This window comes from Ambystoma mexicanum, chromosome 7q (assembly GCF_040938575.1).
Source record: "Ambystoma mexicanum isolate Mex_15411 chromosome 7q, UKY_AmexF1_1, whole genome shotgun sequence".
NCBI lineage: Eukaryota > Metazoa > Chordata > Amphibia > Caudata > Ambystomatidae > Ambystoma > Ambystoma mexicanum.
In genome coordinates, this window is record NC_090941.1 from 250,460,967 (window position 1) to 250,485,849 (window position 24,883).

Genomic DNA, 24,883 nt, shown 5'->3' on the forward strand with positions numbered 1-24,883 from the left:
TAGATTTTGAAGCTTGGGTATGAGAGATTGAGCTAACCTGTCATAGAATTCTGTGGAAAGGCCATCTGGACCTGGAGCCTTGCTTTTACCCAATCCTTTGATTGCTTTGGAAATCTCTGGAAGAGTAATTACAGAGTCTAAAGAGGATAAATCAGCTTGGGGGTAGGAGGATCTATTGATATTATCAAAAAAGGACGTGATGTTATTATGGGGAATGGAGTTCTCGGGAGTATATAGTTTGGTGTAGAAGTCTCTAAAACAATTTAGTATATCTTTGGGATGGTGATGCACATTGCCTGAAGAGTCTTTGATGTGGGATATGAAAAATTGTTCCTTTTTGGTTTTTAAGTAAGAGGCCAGTGTTTTTCCAGCTTTGTTGAATGTTTGATATATTTTCGTTTTGTATTTAAGAATTGTCCCTGCAGCAAGATTTGTGATCTCTTTATTAATTGAGAAGCGTAAAGTCAATACTTTGTGGAGATTGGTAGGGTTGGAAACACTATAGTAGTGTTGTTCGGCTGTAGTTAGCTGAGAATAAAGGTCATCTAAGTGTTTTTTGCGTAGAGCTTTCATTTTTCCAGAGTAAGCCATGATGTGACCTCTCAAGGCAGCTTTAAAGGCATCCCAATTATTCACTACTGAAGTGTCTCTGTCTTGATTATCTGCATAGAATTGTTGAACAAAAGACTCTACGGATAGGATGAATTGAGGGTCTTGTAAAAGAAAATTGTTAAGCTTCCACCGAGATGACGGTTTCCGAACATCAGAAAGACTGAAAGAGGTACAAACAGGGGCATGATCAGAAATAATTATATTTTCTATTTTGGAATCTATAATGGTACCTGTAAGGTTTATAGTGGAAAAAATATAGTCAAGACGAGAGAGAGTATTATGTGGGGAAGAGTGGAAAGTATAGTCAAGTTGAGTAGGGTGAGATATTCTCCATGTATCAATAAGACCAGTTTCGGCTAAGCATCCTGAGAAGGATTTGTGTGTTTTATTATTTTTGAACAAGCAGCTAGATTTTCTATCCAGAAAAGGATCAAGGACTTGATTCATATCCCCACACATAATTAAATTGGTAAGGTTTTTTTGAAGTATCATCTGTTTGATGGTGGTCCAAAACTTGGGATCTGGGTTGGTGGGGCCATAAATATTCAGAATGGTAACATCAGTAGAATCTATATTTAGTTTAGCCCAAACCCATCTGCCATCTGTGTCCGCACCTTGGTCGAGAACTTTATATGATAGTTTCTTGCTGATTAAAATAGCTACCCCATTTTTTTTAGCAACAGCAGGACTAGAAATGATTTCTTTGATCCAACGGGACTTCAGTTTCTGTGTTTCTCTAACAGATAAATGCGTTTCTTGTATACAAGCTATGGAGGGGTTTAGTTTGTTGAGATGCGAGATGACCTTACACCTTTTGATGGGATTATTGCAGCCTTTAATGTTCCATGTGACACATTTAAAAATCATAATAACAGTTTAGATGTTATGATAGCATAGCGATAATATAAGACCATATACATGCAAATGTTAGGTGCTCTAGAACAGTATCTGAAATAGCATTTGTGAACCATATAGATGCAAACAATGAGTGCCCAAGAACAGTATTTTGAATACCGATTAATGAGAAAAGGACACATTAGGAAGACACATGAGGTAATAGGATGAGGGTTGGGGTGTCTGATCATAAACGGTTGCCTAATGGCTTGGAGATATGGAATAGAACACTGATCAGACTGGAAAAAAAAAGGATGCTAGGGGAGATTCAATTTGTAGGGAAGGGTGACACCCGCTGAGTCGTCAAAAGGGAAGTAGAGCGACTCAGGATGGAAGATGGACGTCACGAGGCCACCCGTCCCACGTCATATATATAGGGGATAATCATGGCATTAAATTTGTAATAGTAAGGAGAGAAAGGGAGTAAAATGTTCATGTAACGAAAGAGGTGGAGGTACTTGCAGGCGAGGTAGTGTCCATGTTATCGGTTTTGATGGATCGTATAAATGCTTTTAGGTCTGCTGGTTCTTCAAACATTCTGGTACGGCCTTCACATGTGATTTTGAAAGAACAAGGGTGGTATAGCCCGTAACGTATATTAAGCTGTTTCAAGGCTGGGCGAAAGGATAAGAAAACTTTCCTGCGCTGAGCCGTACTTTTAGCGACATCCTGTGAAATGAAAATCTTAGAGCCATTCCATATAAGGGATTTACGTTCCTTTGCTGCAGATATGATGAGCTGAAGTTGGGAGTATTCCAGAAGATAAAAGATCATTGTTCTGGACGAAGGTCGAGAAGAGGTGGAAGTAGTTAGTTGACCAACTCTATGAGCGCGTTGAATATTGAGTGTTAGGTCAGGAGGTAAGTGAAGCAGCTCTGTTAAAAATGATTGCAAAAAGACAATGGTATTAGTTCCCTCTGATCCCTCTGGCAGCCCTGAGATACGGAGGTTATTACGTCTGCTGCGATTTTCCAAATCTTCATTGTGTTTTTGAAGTTCTTTTATTGTATTTTCCAGTTGCGTTACTTTAGATGTAGTTTCTTCTACTAGACCCACTCGCCTCTCTACCTCGTCCATTCTATTCTCAAAACCTCTCCATCTGTCGTCCAACTGTTGTAATTTTAAATTTGTAGTCTCTATGAAGGGTTTGAGTGATCTAATCTCTGCCAAAATGGCCTCCAAAGCAGGGTCCGAGATGCCCAACGGAGGAGGTGAGTCACTTTTGGGTCTCTTGAGATTGGTGGTGATAGCATTGGGATCTTTGGTTGTTGAGGTATTATTTTTTTTGTTGGCCGCCATGATATTGGCGGCAAAGTATGGATATATGAGCAGTTGAAAGGAGCTTGGTTAGCAATATTAATGATGCAAGGTAAAGAATTGCAGAAAGTTGTTGTATGTAGAGCAATAGTAGGTTCCGTTGCAAATAGAAGATAATTTGAGAAGGGCTTGTAAAGGTAAGCACGAATGTATAGAGTCTTTAAATAGCAACTTCGTAGGGTTCTATGTACCAAAGTTTACAATTATTACGTCCATATTATTTAGGTGGTGCAACTCCTGATAGAGGAGGTTAAAAGGAGCACTGTTGAATAATAAGGCGTAAACTTAGGTGTGAGTTGAGGGTGGTAAGAACCTTATGGTGGTAGGAGGCTTCCAATTAATATGGGTATCCAGTAACAGTCAATTCAATTATGAGTTGTGGTTATACCCAGTTTCATACCTGTTACTGCAAATGGAATGCTTGGTTCTCCTTTGTGTGCTTTCTATCAGATCCAAAATCTAGCAACAAATAGATAGGGTAGTGTCACATGAGTGGTAACTTATGAAGGAGATCTTGTGCAAAAAAACAGTATTCCTTTCTATGTTTCTTTACTGTTGTTTTCTTAATTTGTTTATTTTATTTTCCACTCTTTATCTAGTCCCAAAAGTCACCAGAGATCATGTAATTGTTCAAATTCTTCCCTGTATGGAAGGGTAGGGCAGAGATATTGGATATATTTAGAGTCGTTACGGTGTCTTGTGGCGTGTGGTGTTTTATGAAGCTGAACGGGGCTTCTTAATCCTTTTTTTTTTTTTTTTTTTTTTTTTTTTCCTCAGTGAATGCTTTATTTATGGAGCAGTCGCACGCCGACACCAGAGGCAGCAGTCGTGAGGCGGGGAAGTGAAAGAGGGCGGACCAGGCCGCAGCCGGCGTGTCACGTAACGCGTGACGCCGACACTTACTTCACAGTGATCGGAATGCGGAAGGCGGCCGCGGCGGTCCCCGGAGCATGTCCGCTGGAGCTGGTGAGCCGGCGCGGGCGAACGTGGAGCTGCGCTGAGTTTCATTCAGCGGTTCGTAGAAGAGGTCCAGACCACGGCGCGGGAAGAAAAAGGTGAGTAACGGGGAAAAAAAATAGTGGGAAATGCCTTATTTAGTTAATAGTGGGACGGAGCTGCCGGGTCACGCCGCCATCTTCGTCGGCGTCAAGCCACGCCCCCCCTCTATCCAGTTCTAACTGTGAAGGCATGCTAGAAGTGCTGTTATCATTGATCTAGGCCTATCCACCGGTTTGGCTGTCCTTTTTGGCCGGATACATACTCCCATGGCAACTGGGGGCCAGATGTGTTTTTTCCTGACAATGACATTGTGAGAGAGGAAGGACACTTTGTGATGAGCCACACAGTAGGGTTATTTCTTCTAACCCGCAGGTCGTCGCATCACCATTAAGCGTCCATTTACTATACAACATGATCTCCCCTACCGTTCCTGTTCTTGCAACGCTCCTCCTCCAGTTCAAGAGCCTGTACTTCTCTCTTACATTGAAGCCAAGGGAAGGAGGTGTGTCACGTAACACTCCTGTCTATGTTGAAGGGTCCAGTGAGCGTGACTTTAAGTATCCCGGCAGATTCTTCCTTGTTGATTGGGGCTGCATTGTCTACAGGACTCCTGAGAAAGTTTTTGCCCGTCTCGGTCGCCCCGGAATGTGACACTCGCTCAGGCAAAGGGTTTCATATCTGGGCAAAGGGGTCATCTCTTTAATGTACCTTCAGTGTATAGGCAGATTTCTCAAACTAAAGATGCCAACAGTAGTTGCATTTCACAATGATGGCTGAGGAATGCATGACTGTATTTCAGAGGTTGAATGACTAGGTTTTAGCTTTTAGAAATGCCTTCAGTTGCCTATTTGCATGACATTTTTTTCAATTCCACCTTGGAGGATCACGTTGTAAACCTAGTGGATTTACTTTGCTGCTGGTGTAAGTTAAATTGATGTACAAGTACAGTTCCAGGCAGGTAGGACAGTGATATGCCTTCAGTCATGCTCAAAATGTGGGTAATAAGAACATTCTACAGGCAAACACAGTTGTTACAAATGATTGAGAACCTTTGAGAACAAGATCAGCTAAAGGCTTTAGTAGACCTTACCGTGGACCATAGAAACTCGATGAAAGGTTGTGGGATGATTCTGCTTCATTTTACAGTTAAACTGAAAGAATACATGGGTGATCTGATCAATTGAGAATGGTGATGTCAGAAAGCCTTTTATATGTGAAACCCCTAAGTGCTAATGGTGAGTATGATCATCCTAAATTCCCAGAAGGAATCATTGTAGGCTCCACCTACTCCCACAGGACGCATGTGTGAACAATTTTAATGCTTAAGATAGCTTTCTACACCAATTATTTGAGTGTCCAGAAGGATGTCTGAGACAGTGGAATTGGCATATCGATAGCTCAAGTCATCTGTTTTTGGAAGTCGAACCTGATGCATTTGTGTAAATTAATGAACTTTCTCAATGGAGTGCTTTTCGAATATTTAGCCTTTGAAGAAATGTAAGCCATTGACAGTACATACAATATCTGACCATGAGTTGTATTAAGCAGATACATAGAAAAGTCGAACGATTTTGACTTGATTCATATCTATTCAAGGCATACTCGTTATTGTGGGTAAAAGACTGGGAGTCAGTATACTAATAATATGGATTCCCAGATATGTCATTCTCAATGGAGATACAAATGAAAAGATTGAATAGGTTGTTTTTCAATCAAAGTTATTTGAACAAAATGTGAGGATCCCTTCTGAAACCCATTAATTAAATATAAATAGCTTTTTCTGCACTGCATTTTAATTCTACTGCCAGCCTGAATATATGTTTGAGGATTTTCTATTACATTGATAAACTCATTGTATGTTGGTTTAGGTATTCGCAATCGAATATTACTTCAAATGTAACAGATCAATTAATAGACTCTTAGAATGTGCCTGCTGTGACTGGGCCATGAATACGTACCCTGTCAAGGGGGGTTCGAGGACCCCCCCAATTTGGGTTAGTCAGCCTATCAGGGTGTAGACAGAGCCTGTCCTACTAGAGGGTGTGGCGTGGGAAAGAAGAGAAGGACCACAGACCCTGACTTTCCAGAGTGCTTGAGGATGGGCAGGGCTATTAAACCTAGAAGCCTATGTCCTGGCCAGGCCTCTTTTACTTCATGTTCAGAAAACCTGTGGGCACCTGTGATTCTCTCAAAGCTATGGAGAGTTCTGCTTCCAACCATTGTTGGGGAGGATTTATCGATTTCCCCTAACCATCCTCCCCCCACCCCACCCCAAGCCAGACAGAAATCCCAGAGCCTAGGAAACGAGAACAAGTAGTATGAGACCATACATGTAATTCCCAGAATACACCTGTGTAAAACCTGGAAATCCTGACTGCGACCATAAAGAATGGAATTGTGACCAACATTGGAATGGGCTGGAATGTTGCCTTCCCAAAAGGAAATAGACACCCAGCAGAAAACCCACCAAACACGACAGACCTATAGGAAATGGGGGGATAACATCAAAAGGACTGATAAGGGAACAGGGGGAGCCCAGACATACTCTGCAACCCTGATTGGAAGCAGAACTTTCGATAAGTTTCAGAGAATCACAAGAAAAATAAGCAGCCTGAGCACATAGCTTACTACACAAGCATGGATATTTAAATGAGGTGGGTTAAGAAGCCGCCCTCCTAAAGACTTTCATGGAAAGTTATCTCGGGAGGATAGCTCAGGGGCAACGTGCTCACCTTGGAAGCAAGACGACGCAGAGCAACCCAGATTTCATCCCCTGGTCCACGCTTAGAAACCTCTGGGTATTAAGTGCTTTATAAATAACCAATTACAATCTTACATTTACAATTACAAGTCCAGGACCCCAGCTATATATATTAGGCGTGGCTATGAAAAGCCATCAGGTGCAGAGGAGGGTGAACAATGTCAGTTGAGCACTGGAGCAGGGGAGGTGGACCAATAGACCATCAAGGTTGGTGTACCAGGTAGAGAAAGAGGTAGAGGAGCCTATTGTAGTACAGAGAGAGAGTGAAGGGAAAGAGACCTTCTCAGAGGGACTTATCGATTCAGCTGTTTTCTCATGAGTTAGTGAGAGATTGACTGGAGTAAGGATAGAAAGAGAATAAAGTAGGTGTGAGACAGACTACATGTACGAGAGAGAGAGGGAGAGAGAGAGAGAGAGCGAGAGAGAGAGAGAGAGAGAAAGAGATAGAGAGAGTGTGTGTATGATGTAGGGAGATGAGGGTCAGTAGTGTAGCGTAGGGGGACCAGGAGGATGACTCAGGGGCAAAGCGCTTGTCTTGGAAGCAAGACAACACAGAGCAACACAGATTTGAATTCCGGCTCCATGCTTAGAAACCTATTCGAAATTAAGCGTGTTATAAAAAAACAATCATAGTTATAGATATAGTTGAGAGTAAAAGCAGGTGTAGTGGTTGGAGTGAGGAGTGTTGGGACGAAGAGAAGGGAGTTGGCAATGGGAGGCCAGAGAGGGAAGGTAGAGTGAGAGAGATATGCAAGAACAAGGAGTAGAGTTGCAGAAGGAGAGAGAAGTAGAGGGAGAGAGGTACGACCAGGCAACAGAGCATGGAGAGACGAGTTGGAGGGGAAAACATAGAGGCAGGAGAGACCAGTAAGCTCAGTGGAATACAAGTGTGTAGGTGAAGTGCCCGAATGTGGGAAATGAAGGATCACGAAAGGGGAAATATATAATGGCTTTAATTGGTTTATTATATATTGAAAAGTATATATCTATGTATGGAGGAGGGAGAAGATGTATCCATCCGTCGCTGTGGCTGTTGTTTCTCAACTCGCCTTCGACATTCCGTTTCGTCACTTCTTCCCTGCATCTCGCTGTAGCACGCTCTCGGCTGGCTGCTGCATTCCAAAGAATGTTTTCTCCTGTGGACAGCGTAGATGCTACACATCTCCCTTCCTTTATGTGTAAACAAAAGAACTCAACTAACAACTCAAAATACAGTCTATGTACACTAACACACAAAGTCTTCCATCCTTCTTGGCCTGCGATGAACTCTCCCGTATCTAGAACTTCAAGGCATCTCGCTGATGTGACTTGGCAAGGAAATCACTTCCGATTTGTTGGACCTTACATCCCGCACTTCTTTCATTCTACATACAGCACCCTGATCTTTCCAACTACTTACATCACCTTGGCCTTTCTTTTTCTCATTCTCATGTCTCACCATCGCTCTATCTCTGTTGTCATCAGAATTTTTTCTATCACCACATATCCATATTCTTTCAACATTCCAGATTCTACCATCTTCCGTTCTGACCGAATGTTTAAAAGCCTCCAGTACTCTGATGGGTTTGGACCACTTGCAGGGACCTTCCCTGAGAACAGGCAGTAAATTAACTCTTACCATCTTCCCCACCACAGTTTCTTTATCGAATCTGCCTATGGACTCATCATATACAGATTTGTTTTTCAACTGCGTACTCCTGATATTGTCACACACCACCCCGAAGTCCTTGTTGACTCCATTGTTCTTATTGTCTAGCCACATTGGCGCCAATTTAGTGCATCTAGTGAGTAGGTCAATCACTACCAGACAATACTTTTGTATCCCAGCACTGCACACTGGGCCCAACACATCCATTCCCAAATCTTTCCATGCTTTATCAGGAATTTCAGTCACCACCATGGTTTGTTTCACTCCCACACAGCTCTTGTCATTATTGTTGCAAAGGATACAATCCCTGATATGTCGCTCTATCTGCAGGTCGCATCCTGGCCACCAGTAATCATTTCTTATGCGTTGCTTGGTTTTCACCATCCCTTGGTGACCTTCATGACCTAATTCGATGACTCTTCGTCGCAAACTACTAGGTGGAATGATCTTGTCTCCTCTCATTACTATATCATTCTGAATATGCAATTCATCAGCAATAAACCAATATTCCGAAAGATTAGCTTTCTCAAACATGGCCTTGTTCCATGAATCTTGATTGCAGATGAGTTCCTTAAGACTGTTCATAGTATTGTCATCTTTTACAGCATCATTCCATTCCATCCTTGAAATAGATGTGGACTCAATATTAAGAACATTTTCTGCATTATCATATTCATCTACAATTTCTGAAACGTTGGTCAACCGTGACAAACAATCTGCTGTAATGTTTTTTTTTCCTGGTACATATCGCACATTACAATTAAATTCCTGAAGAAGTATCACCCATCTTCTGATTCGGTTGGACACCTTGTCCAACCCTTTGGACATTATAACATGAACCAATGGTTTGTGGTCTGTACGGAACTCCACTTCATGGCCCGAAATAAAACTCCTGAATTTTTCTGCTGACCACTTTATTGCCAAGGCTTCTTTCTCTATGGCTGCATAAGATTTTTCGGCCCCTTTCAGAAGTCTTGAAGCGAATGCGATCACCATCTCTTGCCCATTATGTTCCTGCGTGACGACAGCTCCTAACCCAACATTGCTGGCATCTGTGGTGATTATGACTTTCTTATCACTACTGAAATTCTTCAAAGCAGGAGCCCTATCAATTGCATATTTAATGAATTCAAACTCCTCCTCACATTCGTTATTCCATGTAAAATTCTTCTTCTTATTGATTTCACGAAGAGGAATGGTATGTACAGCAAAATTACGTACAAATTTTGAATAATATTCTGCCATGCCTAAAAACGTACGTACTTCTTCTTTAGTACTTGGTCTGGGCATCTTCTTTATGGCATTAACTAATTGTTCTTTTGGAGATATTCCTTCAGCCAAAATCTTATGTCCTAGATATTCAATTTCAGAGCAATCAATTTTGCATTTTTCTTTGCTTAATGTCATTCCTGCTCCCCAGAGTTTTCTACACACATATTTTAACCTTTCATCATGAAGTTTCCTACTATCAGCATGAATCAATATGTCATCCTGGAAACATATCACTCCTGGAACTCCTTCAAAAAGTTTATGCATAATCTTCTGAAAGACAGATGCTGCCGACACAAGACCAAATGGCATCCTCTTAAACTGATATAATCCATCTGGTGTAATAAATGCCGTAAGATGTTTTGACTTCTCGTGCAACTTGACTTGGTGGTAAGCTGATGTAAGATCTAGGGTGGAGAAATGACTCGAAGGCCCAATGGTAGATATTAACTCTTGAATATTGGGCAGAGGATGCCTGTCCGGTATAACACATTTATTGAGTTCTCTCATATCAATACATATTCGCAGCTTTCCAGACTTTTTCCTGAGAACTACCAATGGTGACACCCATTCACTAGCGTCAATGCTTTCTATTATGCCTTGACTTTCCATGAGTTTGATTTCCCTCTTGACTTCAACTCTCATGGATATCGGAACACTCCTTAATTTCTGAACTACAGGTGTGTGATTGGCTCTCAGCTTTATTTCATGCACATATCCTCGCAGACATCCAATCCCATCACAAAACACCTCTGCCATGACATCTTCAGGAGTGTGATTCTTCACTTCGGAATCATTCTTCTGTTTATTTGGTTTATTTTGAACAGCAAACACAGATTCCTTAGCAATTGAATCTATTTTAACTTGTAGTTTGCTTTGATGAGTCCAGCTTAATAGGGGAGCTTGACCTGAGTTTGTGATGTAGATTTTCCCATTGGCTTTCCTTCCTTTAAATTTCAAACTGCCCCAAAACCACCCTATGGTATTTATTCTCACACCACCATATGCTCTAGGTTTTATATCTGTCTCATGTAGATATTCATGTCTTTTCTTATCCCAAAGTTGTTGTGGTACCAATGTATATTGTGCTCCTGTATCAATCATCATGTCTATTTCAACACCATCAATGTAGACTTTGGCCTTGGGACTATCTAATACTTCTTCGTCTTCATCATTCATGACCATGAATACACATTCTTCACCATCATCATGATCACTATGATCACTACTTGAATTTCCACCTATCCAGTTGGTGGACATGCTGCGTACTCTGCAACACTTGGAATAGTGTCCCTTTCCTTTACATTTACTACATATGATTTTCAATGCTGGGCATTCGGGATCGTCTGCCCAATGATTTACACTGTCGCATCTGTAACATCTGCTTTGACGTTTTTTTCTTGAATTGGGAATGAAACCTTCTTTCTTGCAGTGATTACCTGGATTGGTTTTCTGATTGAACTTATATTTCCCTCTGTCAGGTTGTGGTTGATGTGACTTATTGGGCATTTTCTTTTTTATATTGGTGTTAGTTACCATAGCGATGGATTCTCTTTCATCCGTATTGTCACATGTCAATCTAGCAAGTTTTACGTTATTTGACTCTAATTGGACAGATTTCATCTTGTTCTCTAATTCTTTCACACACTCCTCGGTGTGCTCCACTTCTTTTGCCACTCTAAGCACAATATCTAATGAAGGATCATTTTCAGACCATAGTTTCCCCCTTACTTTCGCACTTCTGCATTCCAACATGAATTGGTCCCTTATCCTTTCGTCTAATTGCTCATTAAAATTACAGGTTTTGGCAAGTTTTCGTAAAGCAGTCACATATTTTTCAACACTTTCTCCCTCCTCTTGTGTCCTCTTGCCAAACTTGTATCTCTCCAGAATGATACTCACTTTCTTTTCATAATTTTTGTTTATTTTCTTTACAGTGCGTTCATATTCATTAATGTCCGTGTCCTCATCAGTTGGAAGTTCAGGTAAGGATTCATATTTTTCTTGACCAGCAGGCCGCAAGCAATGTAATAACAATGACTTCCTCTTCTCTGCACTGCAATTCGGGCCACAGACTACTCCTGCATAATGTTCAAAAGATCGTATCCACCTCTTCCAAGGAATGGCAGGTTCATCTGCATCAGGCATAAATAATGCAGGAGGAGGTACACTGCTGAATGCCATCACCACAGGAATGTAACAATTTATGTCAATGTCCAGATGACAATAATTTTCTTATACAGTGCACAATGGTAAATGTAAGATTTGGCATGTGAAGTATAAGCAAACTTGCAAATGCTTTATGTGAGTTCCACAGAAGCTGCTGTAATTTCTGTGTATGCTGGCAATTTTAGAAATATATTTTACTCATGAGGGTCACTCTGAGAAAAATTTTACCGAAATGCAGCCACTGTAACATAACGTTGATATAATGTAATTATGTGTGCACTTAAAGGAGTCACTTTTCCTAATAAACACAGAGCGTGTGTCGCTTTAAATGATCTCATGCAGGAATCTCCTCCTATATGCTTTCTTTAGGCATATCTGTAACACGCATGCGTGCGGATGAATGGAAAGGGTTGCGGCACGATATGAAATCCGGAAAAGAGAGAGGTAATAAATCTCTGTGCCACAATTGAGGTCATAAAATCATTACCGTATGAAGAATCGGGCCGCTGCAACACCCGGGCATGGGTGGAGAGGCCTCGTAACTGTCAGACTGTTTACACTGACAGTTACACAGCTCCTCGTCGCCAAATGAAGTGCCCGAACGTGGGAAATGAAGGATCACGAAAGGGGAAATATATAATGGCTTTAATTGGTTTATTATATATTGAAAAGTATATATCTATGTATGGAGGAGGGAGAAGATGTATCCATCCGTCGCTGTGGCTGTTGTTTCTCAACTCGCCTTCGACATTCCGTTTCGTCACTTCTTCCCTGCATCTCGCTGTAGCACGCTCTCGGCTGGCTGCTGCATTCCAAAGAATGTTTTCTCCTGTGGACAGCGCAGATGCTACAGTAGGGGACATCCTAGGAGCGAGAGAGAGAGAGAGACAAAAAGAGAGAGCGTGAGTTTGGAGGGCACACACTAAGAGAGAGAGAGACAAAAAGAGAGAGAGCGAGTGAGCGAGAGCACATGGGGGAGGGTATGAGAGGGAGATGACAGCAGATGGAGGAGAAAATGTGGAGGTAACCATTAAAAGAACACAAACAGGCAATCCATTAGGACCCTTAGGAAGTCCCTGCCTTTAAGGCTCCATTAGGGTAAGGGATAGATCCAAACAGTAGGGATCACATGGAAATGTCCTACAGATATTATTGTGAGAGAAGAGGGAAGCCTGGGCTAGGGTGGTGGGGGCCCTATGTGAATGTCAAAGTAATCTGAAGGGACCCCCGTAGTCTGGGAACCACAAGTCATTTGCATAGGATATGATATGATAGGTTATTTGTAACGCACTTAATACCCAGAGGTTTCTAAGCATGGACCCAGGGATCAAACCTGTGGTGCTCCGTGTCGTCCTGCTTCCAAATCGAGCACATTGCACCTGAGCTATCCTCCCGAGAAAATAACATCTATTGCTTTCTAATAACCATGTTAAAATGAGCAATTTTCGTGAGATTGCTGAAGTAAAGTGGGACACTGCACATTTAAATTTACAATGACACTTTATCATGGCAACTGATATTGCTAGTCATGCATTTATGACTACGCATTACAAATTGGAGTCTGAGTACTGATAGAGCTAATTCTAAATGTTCATGTTTTTTCTATGGGTTGGAAGAGGGGTCTATGGATTTACATCTCCTCTCCTTTAGTTATGTTTTTCCACACTCCCCAGCAATGGTACCTGAGAAATGTGGGTAGTTGTAATCCCCTGCAGTCTGCGGTCCGATTCTATGGAATAATATGTGAATAGGTATATTGATTAACATTTGCATATGTCCAGTAGAAAATGTCTAGGTCAGATAAACAACCATAAGAGTATGGTAAGTCACTTGTATACGGTCTTAACAAAGGAAAGGTGGATGCTCATTATCAGAAATAATCAAAAGCGACCATGGGACATATACATTTACGAAAACATAATATAATACTAAAGCAATGAATTTCATGGACTACAGAGACAGAAAGGGCCCCTGGTTTACAGAGCAGACATTGACAGCGAGATACTTCCAGTAAAGTGAGGCAGTTATCTGCCCACGGTCATGTCGCCTGTTTTCACTCGTGCATCTGCTCATATGAAAAACAATGAAGTTGAGCACAAATGTGTCTCTGTGAAATGACAGCAATACTGACAGCAAATGAACTGTAAAATTCAAGGGGGAATCTTCAATATATATTCATCCTAGAGAACGTGAGGATTGTTATAATATAATGCTTCGGTAATCTACCTTTAAATGTCCATGTTATGGTAGTGCTTGTTGGCCTGGGCGTTGATGAACTCCTGTATGCAAACATAACATGGTGCTTTTGTTGCCTGAAGCTGAAAGATGTGTGCTTTAGTCTTCCTGCCGCATTCGTGTTGATAACGTCATTAGGTTGAAGACACTGTTCATCTTCCTAATTAGCTGTGACACCTGTCTGCGAGACGTATACTCTTACCAGCTGTCTTGCTTTCTTCAAGATTGAAAGAGTTCCCAGTTCACAGCACTGTGCTGAATATTTGAGGACATGTATCAGGGAGTTTTAACTTACATCCTGAAAATAAAGTAGACATCCCACAACTCTGTGCAGCCAGCACTATGTTCGTTTTACAGATGCATAGTAGCCCCATATTCTTTTGTTTTTTCTTTTTCGGAAAAGCGTCATTTATCGAACTGCACGTTTGCAACTTAAAAGCATAATTTAAATTTACGTTGGCAATAAGGTGCTCTAAAATGTAGCTATAATCAATTGGATATGAATATGCATTTATTTTCTTTTTATTAATGAGAGGTGATATGTCAGCTGCAAATACAGTTAATATGAAAGCTGTTTCAAGGGGGTCCTACAAGTGGTGTATACATGTTGTGTCACACCCATCAATATAAAGGTAGCCAGCTACCCCGGCAGGTACCTGGCCAGTTACAGAGAAAGACAGAAAATGGATTCCTGGAGGAGTATTTTACCGATACTAAAAAGAATACGTGTTTTTTTAAAAAAAAAAAAAAAATATATATATATATATATATATATATATATATATATATATATATATCCTATCAACCATTGAAAGTCAGGAGCTCCAATGTATTACAATGTAATTCAGATTTATATCAGTAGGGGCTATCAGTATATATATTACAGGGCCTGTAGTTATGGTTAACTTGCTCAACCCATAGTAAGAACAATTTTTGGGTGGCTTATACATTTGCCCCCGCGGACAAAAATCCTCACAAAACTGCAAAAAATGTATATCGCCCCGTCAGATCGATTCTGCGAAGTTCGGTGAGGTTTCGTGCAGAGGAGGCAAAGTTGTAGAGGTGTCCCAAAATGTGTGGTTTTTCACATAGACGCAATGGAAACAAATGTTTGCTCACGCCTACAGCCCAAACCACTGGCCAGATTTTCACTAAATTTGCATCAAGACCAACAGATTGGTCCCGAAAGCGTGCTTTTGTAGATTAGGTGTAAATCCGTTCAGTCGTTTTTTTAAAAAGACCACAAAGTAGGTAAAAATACATTAGTAATATTTTGGGTTCAGTCTGCATGCTCACCTCCCTATTCGTTCCGTGGACGGGTCCCTGATTGGCCCACACGGCGGTATGATGACCACAGACATCGGATGCACCCACCGATTGGATGATGAAAAGCGTGAAATACGTCAGACTTTTAAAAATGCCTGACATGTTGGATTTGCAGCCAGCCGCCGCTGGATGTGACTCTGTGGTCAACACAAATTAAAAAACACAGCATTGCACTTGTCAAACTGATGAAGCACTCTCTCTAGAGGTGAAGGTTGATGAGGAATGAATGGAATATGGCCTTGAAAAAGCCCAAAACAGGGGTGTTTTTTCAACTTTAATGTCCGCAAACAGTTCGGATGTCCCGGGCAGTCCTGTGATATTTGAGAACATCTGAGATGTTCAGGGACATCTATGCCTATTTGTACATTACAGGGTTTGTGAAAAGCAGTTTTTGATGATGGCTTATAACTTTTGGGACACTCAATGAAACTGCATGAGATTTTGAAATGTAATTCTAAACTTGACTCTGAATGGTTCTCCATGATGTGATGCTGTTTTTTAAGGACAGAACAAAATTAAAGGGCAGGACCCCACAAGGATTATTCATGTGGAGCCATTTGATGAATCTGCACAAAAGTGGGCACAACGGTTTTATACGTAGGGGGTCATTACGAGTTTGGAGGTAGCCATGGTGCTAATAGCACTATGGCTGCCTCCAAACTCGTCTCCCGGTTCCTTGAATGGGGACTTACCGGTCATTCCAACCTTGGAGGACCCAGTAAGTCCCCATTCAAAATACCCATCCCCATTCCCATTGGAGCCCCCATAGGCCTCAATGGGATTGGGGGGGAGCTAATAATGGGCCTGTTAGTAACAGGCCCGTTATTAGCTCCCTTGTCCCTTAGTGGCTCCCGCTAAGGGCGGCTGGTAAAACCAGCCGTCCTTAGCGGGACCTTGTAATGCGCCGGTAAGGGGTTAACAGCACCGGCATCCTTACCGGCACCGTTAACCCCTTACTGCCGCACTCATAATGACCCCCATAGATATGAATGTATTTGTAAAGTCTGGTGGGATTTTGTCAAGAGGGGAAAAATTAGTGGGAGGTCTCAACATTTTTAGATGGCGTATTACTTTGTTGCCATTTGACGAATGTGGATCAAAGTAGATTTCAGAAAGATTATAGACCCAACCTTGAATGTGTGGGAAAAGTCTGAATGGACTTTGACAAGTGAGGGCTAAGTTATATGACTATTTTATGTACGTACATTTTGACACTTTTCAAAAAATAAAACATGGCATATTTTCAGAAATCTCATGGAAGGAGCATTGTCAAGGACCTCAAAGCATGGTTTTGCAAATGTGGCCGTGTTTCCGTTTCTGAAAAGTGTCATAATGTAGGTTAAAAAAATAGTGATATACCTTTGTGACTGAGGTATAGCCAGTGGCCATGGGCAGTGGCCAGATTGTGAGAAAATCAGGCTAATTCCCATGACCATGAGGGTCCAGCAACAGGGTTAAAGTGGGCATGGCCACCAGGCACCACTTATGTGGTAATGTTTTTCGAAATTGGGACAGGTTTGAATGGGGAAAGAAATCTTCTTGTGGGTACAGGTTGAAGTGCTGGATAGGATTGCAGCAAATATGTAAGAGGAGGGTCAGCAAGAACTTCAAAGCATGGTTTTCCAAATATGTCCTGTCTTTTATTTATTTTTAAAGTGTGAAAATGTAAGTACACAACACAGTGATATAACTTTGGTGTCTGGGCAATGGGCCTGGCCGTCAGCAAGGAGAAATGTGTACTATAATGTACTTGTTACGGCATGCAGCTTAGATGAAGGGGTAGGTTTGAATGGTAGACAAATATTCTGCTTCTGGTTGCAGCCTGCAGTGGTGGACTAGATTACAAAAAACTTGCAAAACAAGAATTAGAAAGGACCTGGAAGCATGTTTTTGGAAATATGTCTTGTGTTTTATTTTTCCAAAGTGTAAGAATGCAAGTAGAAAAAATAAATGTATACATTTGGTGTCTGGGTAGTGGGCCTTTTCCTCGGCAAACGGCAAGGTGTAATCTGATTTGCTTATTGGGGAATGCAGCATGGCTGAAGCACATGCCCCATGGATTTGGAGACTGGCCATGGCTGCAAGCCATGAGCACTGGCCAGTGGTTACTTTATTAGGGTATAGTGAACAATGAGCTAGGATGCATGGTAGGTGCAGTTAATAATAGGGGTCGTTTGGTTGAGCTGGGGTCATGGTTGAGCCTTATGCCATAGACAATTGAACAAGGATTTGTATCCACAGCATGCTCTGCTGATAAAGACAGACACAAGTTAAAACTTTGTTAAAGGAATGTTATGCTTAAGATGCATCCCAACCTCGGGTCTCCCCTGCTCCAGTCGTTAGCCAGTGGTGTCCCACCTTGGCATTCCTTGGCATTTCCATCCTGGGTTCTCATGAGCACTTGCCCACCCATGCATACTGTTGGTTCTATTTATGCACTTCTCTCACTGCACAATGCATATGTGCATTAATAGGAGCACTGTGTACAATTTCTTTGTATAAGTAAGGGAAATGCAAATGCAAAACATTTGTAGAAGATTTTTATGTGGCAGTTGGTGTGTGGAAACTTAATATGGCCGTAGGGTCATATGTACAGTTTTTGGAAGTACTTGGTGAATAATTGTGTGACTGTTTGAAAGCAGGCATTGAGGGAGAGTTACAAATATCAAATAAAAAAGGGTAGAAGGGCTGTCCTGTGCGATGGTGTGCATGGGCCATCCAGCTCTTTTAATGATCCATGTCCAAGAAAGGAGACTGTGGAGACAGCGGAAACTTTAAAAAAGGTCCATTGATTATGGTCCTTATTGTATGCTAGAGAAAAGTATTTGGGACAGAACATTGTTTCTGTCCTTTTATTGTTCATTATTCCTATTAGCATAACACAAAATGCTAATGGAAATGTTGGAGATTCTTATTGAGTCTAACTACTTTACCGAGAAATCTAAGGTAGATGGAGTCCATGAGAATATTTTTTTTGTTCCATTTTTTTACTGTGAAAGGTCGTTCCTAAAGAATCCTTTTATTTGGTGATTATTTGTTTTATTTTAATTTGCAGGAGAGGTCAGAAAGTAAGATGGGGAGGGAAATGAGGGAAGAGGTATATCACCTCTTCAAATAATGAAGGGCAGGTGGACAGGGGAAGATGTTGCGTGCGAGTTACATCTAAGGTAGGGGGCAGAGTTTCTCATGCTCCTTGATTACAGCTTCAAAAGCACTTCAAAATTGCTCCCCCCTGCAGAGTGGTGTGTTGCAGTACATATAAAGTAATGTTGTCTTTTAAAGATATAGATCAACAGCCTCTTTTATCGCTTGCAAGGTAGCTGGTGGGATGTTGTGTCCCACAGAAGTAGGCTGCATGGTTGGAGTATTGGTTGAGGAAGATGAGGTGGAAGAAGACAACCTACTACTTGGTAAGAAGAGAACAACCTTTCTCAGAGCATTGCAGTGGTTGGATTGGGTGTGGCCGCGCATGGAGGTGGTCCCGTAGGAGTACTGTCCAGGTAGTCCGCATCTGAGTACAATGTTGCACTCAGTGCATTTCACTTTGATAGCTTTATCATTTGGTACATTTCCAACAGTGGTAAAGAGCTGCTCCACCCATGATTCTCTCCGGGTGATAGAGGTTTGCACTGTCTCTACCTCATCTGCTTGGTTCTCTTTATTGTCTTTACAAGTAATGTGCTTTTTTGTTGTGTAGGTAATCCAGCTGGTGGTGGTAGTGGTGGTGGTGGCTCTTGGAGAGGTGGGATGGCAATAGCTGATGCAATTTTTAAGATATCACTTTTGCTAATATTCTTCCAAGTATGTTCTCTGTGCTAGATTGTTAATGAGCAAGAATAGGTATAGGAGCTGTGCAAGGGTACATTTTGAGCTTCAGAGTTCCTAGATAAGCAGAAAATGCAGTTCCAAACTGTTCGCGAAGCATGGACCTGTTTGCGAAGTGCAGACACATTCACGGCCAAGCCATCATGCCGTGGAAACGCATGGTCACGTGACACTATCTGAAAAGTCTGCGATCACGTCAGATGTTCACAAACTTCGACGTTAACAAAAAAAATTGCAAAAAGTGTATAGAAGTGTTAAAATGATGCTAGCAGGTGAGAAATGGCAGAGGTTTAAGGTGACACTTTGCAAATTGGACAGATGTGTTGCTATATTGGGATAAGTATGATATTAGGAAGATGTGTGATGTCATCTTTCATGTCTTGGCTGTTAGTCTTAGCAGTGCATGGTGGTGGCGCGAGTTTTGATTGCGGTTTTATTGTAACCATAATGTCCCTTTAACAAACTTGTTTCAGAGAATTTCATAGGTTTTTATTAGTGCAACTTAAACATAACATCCGTTTAAAAAAGTTTTTCCAGTGAATATTTATATATATATATATTTTTTTTTTACTTGACGCCTATGGTGCTTTCATCAAGACTATGTGGATTTTATTTGTGTATGTGCTGTAAGGACATATATATTTTACCAAAATGTAATGACATTTTTCTATTGCAAAATGTAGTGGCATTTTGTTGCCAGCAGTAAAATGTGGCACATATATATATTTTTTTTGTTGCCAGTATGACATGTAAATATGTTGTTGGTGGCATGCAAAGTACAGGTTTTACAACACAGCCAAGCCCAACTTGAAACTGCAGAGAATGAAATGCACACATAGAAAAGCTTAGTGCTGCCAGGCCAAATATTGAAGTGCACACATTTTTTTTTGTTGATGCCTTATACATGGAGACTACCATAATCATATAACTGACTAACATAATTAACATTGTAAATACTAATTCTAACTTCCCTAACATTATAATGTAGTCTCATATGCAAAATGAGGTGAAAATACATGTTTTGGTGGCACTACTGAAATACATTTTAAATGCACACTGGTGATTACTTTAGCTTGCAGGGAGCAGAAAGAATGCTGTAGCAGGAAACCAAAAAGATACAATAATTCTGTTCTGAAGCTCTCATTGTTCTGAACATGAAGGTTGTTACAGAACACATCCTTGTTAACCTGATTGGGGGAGAATTATAGGCAGACATGCGTGTGGGAGTACAACTTAGTACAAACTTGGACCATGTGCCTCCAGTGGTGGGGGATGCCCCGTGCCCTTATGCAATGTCAGCACTGTTTGACATCTGTGTAGATGAGACCATTGCACAGGACACAAGGCATCCAACTTTTTGCCCCCCTTGACGCCATCTTGGTAACTAGGCCTCACTGCGATAATACTAAAAGACTTCTCTCCCTTTTTGCAGCGCTGCGCATGCAGCACAAATGGCCCCCACCTTTTCTATCACTGTGTCTGGAAAACTCTGCAGCTCCATTCTCACGCTGAAGCCGGAAGTAATTGCAACAAACAACTAATGTAACAACCCCCTCTTCCCCTGAGATCACTGCCATGCGTGTGAACCGGCTTGAGCCGAGCATCCATCTCCACAAATCTGTCCATGCCCCCTCACCCTCACCATTGGAAAATAACTGCCAACGTAACCCTGTGCCCTTGCAAGGAATTCACTTGATGTACCAAATGTGTGTCCCCACCATGATGCCCACCAAGCAGACCCCTAACTAACATTACACCTCTGTCACCATATATCGCTTCCCAATACTAACACATACCAGCGTGCTTTAGGGTCTTTACGAGTCCAGATTCAAACTTCAATCAATGTTATCTTGATGGACAACATAGTCCTTTAACCTGATGTTCAATATGAACCTCTGTTATGAACAATGTAAATAAGTATAAGACATTTATCGGTTTACAGTGATTTGTTCAAACGCATTTCAAAGTAATTATTTAGTGCATGCTTCATAGAGATTTATTATGTTAGCTTAGTTGAGGATTCACCCCACCCCGCAGCAACCTGACTTTCACCCCTCCTGGACACCGGTGACAGATCATGCAAAGGCCATCCTCCTGGGAAAGGAACCAATCCAGATGGAACCATAACGTCATTCCCATATGTGCCTATATTGCCCAACCAATCATGTACTGCTATAATGCCCTATACTAATTGTGTCATGTATGACAAAATACACCTATATAATATTATGTAACGGTAATGTTTGCTAGAGCGCTCTCTTTGGATGCCACATATATAAAATATCTTTGAACTCACGCAACCTGTCCTTTTAGCCTTATTCCCCGTCCGGGGAGTGTCTCATTTATTCTCTTGCACATCTAAAGACGGGGAGGGTGCCTACATTTTTGGTGACCCCGCAACATGATTTGGGACAGGTGCTTCGAGGCCTGTGCAGTGCAGCGAGATCTGGGACACCCCCCAGCAAAACCATCGCCTCTGTGGCCAACCAGCCTGTGGGCACAACGAGAAGGGGTCACGGGTTCACAGTTAACAAATACCCAACTATAAAAGCTGCTCGCCGAGGCAGGCCACAGCTTGGTTGGGGTGCGGACCAGATTGTGGATGAACCGTGAACGGTTACTCTCAGACCACCCGACTGAACACGTAAGTACCGGTTGCAAAAATTCCCAAGAGGTAAGGGAGGGTTTAAGAATGAAGGGGAACAGGTCAAAATTGAATAAAAGAAAGTCGGGGTCTGTGTGAATGATACTGAGGCTTTTTCTGATCTATCCTTTATATGGCCATTAGGTTTTTGGAGATAAAGAAGTAAGAGAAGAGTGAGGAATCCTAGCCCCAACAGGGTAGAAGGCGGCACCACGTAGCATTGTCTTGTCCATTGCAGTTAAATAAGTGGAGATAAAGAGAAAATAGTCGGGGTCTCATATATCTAGTAGACTCGGAGTAGTAATTTAGAATATTCTTTTTCCATGTGAGCAGAATTCTTGGTGAGTTAGTAAGGGAAAGTAAGAGGTGGGGAGTGCATGAGAAAGATAGAACAGAGGGGTCAGAAACTGAAATAATCAAAAGGGGGAGTAAAAGCGCGCAGGTAGTACATGTTATGTGTGGTGTGTCTTCGTGTTGTATGTTTTCACGACCGTCAAAGTAGTTCATGTGGATCTGTCAATAACTGTTTACATGCCAATAAGTGAAGAACAAATTAAGGTTGATTAAGAAAATTGAAAATGCAATGTGTACGAAAATGTTTTGAATAATAGTAAATGACGGATGTTCATGGTTGTAATAATTTATGGTCTCGTTAAGTGGTGAAAGAGGAAAAATTGTTGAAAAATGTTGCTAGTAAGGGGAAGGAAAAAGGTTACATACAACTTTGAACAGAAGAGAAGGTGAACAAAGTGTTTGTGTGTTCATACATAGGTAATTGTGTTACCATGGGGGGAGTGACACCCTTAGCGCATATTTGTCAACATCTCCCATTGTATAGTGAAAAGATACAGAAATACCACGACCAGTGGGTGTCAGAAATAAAAGGAGATAGCGTGACCCCCATATGGCCAGTATTGGACTTAGTATCAACACATTTGTTGGCCACATATAAGGGAAAACAGCTGCAGAACAGAAGTGAAGTATTAGATTTGTGGCGGATGGTTGAAGAAATAACACCTGTAGGTGAGGTAAGCACAAACAGGGAAGCAGAGAAATTGAAAGGGCCAGAAGAGGTAGGTGGGTCAGCGAGAGGAGAGTGAACAACAACCACGACTGAGAGTGATACCACTAAAATATACCCGTTGTTGACATGGCCCGCGGTAGGATACAGTGATCCTCAATATGTGCCAGCAGGTCCTGCCCCGACTACACCGGTGGAGGCAACAGCCACAGCACCACCTCCGTTTGACAGGGGGGGGGCTGTACGGCCCAACTAGTGCCCCACCTGTAGACTAAGCACGATTACCTGGGGCTTTAGATAGACAGCTCGCACATGCACAGATGGTAATAACACGATTAAGAGCGTTATGCGATAGAGGCCAGATTTTGCCAGGGGTAGGGGAAGTGCCAGCCACCATTAGCGGCAGCAGATCTTACGCCCCCACCAAGTGTCACAGGAGAGTCGGCGCCGGCAATGCCAGCACCATCACAATCAGCCCCATCACAGTCAACCCCCATACCAAGAGGGCAAGAGCAAGAATGGCAATCAGGAGAGTTCCTGTTCCATCTGAATGGCAAGCCAGTAAGAATATATGCCCCACAACCCCAGATAGTCAGCATGGAGAAAGACAAGAAGAAGAGATGGAGCAAGAAGAAGTAGAAGAAGTATGGAGCGATCTCGACGAATATGAAGAAGGGGTAGCGGCAGCGGAAGCCCCACTGCCATTTAGTTTTGATGACTTAGATGAAAGATCACTGCCAAGATGGCAGGGACGGTTAAGACAACGGGTAGGGAATATGTTCGTGAGCAAGACAAAGAAGGGAACGGCAGGTAAAACAGGGAAAAAGAACAAACTACAGATGCCACTGATACACAAAGGGGCAGGAAGGCCACACTACTTCCCGTTGGCTCAGATGGACAAAAATAAATTGCTGAAACGTCTCCCCCCACTTTCGGGAGGAGCGGGTAAATGGATACACGCATTCGAAAAAAACACAGAAGGAGCGCCATTAGCAATTGGGGAAGTGAAAAGTTTGTTGGTGTCTGCTGTTGGAGATCAAGCAGATGCAGTGTGGGTGAAGACGGGTTCACGGGAGTAACAATGAGTTGTGACCGCCATGATGGATCGCCCGTTAACAACGTTAGAGCATAAGTTTGTGATGCATTGTGGCGCACGTTTCCAGACATTCCAGATTTACACTTAGTGATGCAATGCACAATGGGAGAGGAGGAGCCTACACAATTCATCCTCTGGGTGCAAGACCTGTGAAGAAGTGAAACGGGTACATCGTGGGATCAATCCACTGCCCTGTTCTATTTTATAATCAAAAATGGGCTCCCGAAGGAGGTACAGAAGGCCTTGGATAAAATAGCTGGGATAGAAGCCAAGGGTTGGCCTGAGATTCAAAGCATAATTATACACCACTGCAGGAGGATCAAAGAAAGGGAAAAAGAGATAGAGAAGAAAAGGTTGGCAGACACAGTGAAATTAGTACAGAACAAGCTAGTGAAGGTCGTAGCGCAGAACGCAACCACATCAACTGATAGGAGTAATGAAGGAGATGACGGTGCAGGAATGTACCAGTTAGGATGGCTGCAGCGTGGGCCACAGGAGGGCAAGAACAGTGGGATGGAGAGGAACCATACGGAGGGCCCCAGTGGCAAGGAAGACCAGCAAGAGGACAAGGTGGATACAGAGGGCCACGAGGGGGATTTGGAGGAATGGGAAAAAGAGGTTTCGGAGGGCCTGGGATGAGAGGAGGACCGCAAGAATCGTGTTGGAATTTTGGTAGATGGGGGCACTATTCAAGAGATTGCAGAATGCGACCTATGGGGTATCACCAGGGGCAGCCCGCAATGGGAAACAAACATTAGTACGGACACCCACATCCAGGTATCCCCTATGGGTTACCCATGGGAGAGGGAGGACAAGGTGATCAATACTATAGTGAGCCTCAGATGCAGCAAAGGCATCAACCTCAGCAACAACCGCCAAAGCAGAGAGGAGCACAACAGCCCATGGCCAGACAGAATACAGTAGGACACAGAAACAGTAACATTTTCGCGACATCAGCAAATGGCGCACCTACACCTGTTCGCAGCACAGCAGTGGTATGAGATATTTTTTCGGTGCCAGGAACTGAAACATATGTTGACTAGCATAGCCCACAGAGAGCACTTGCG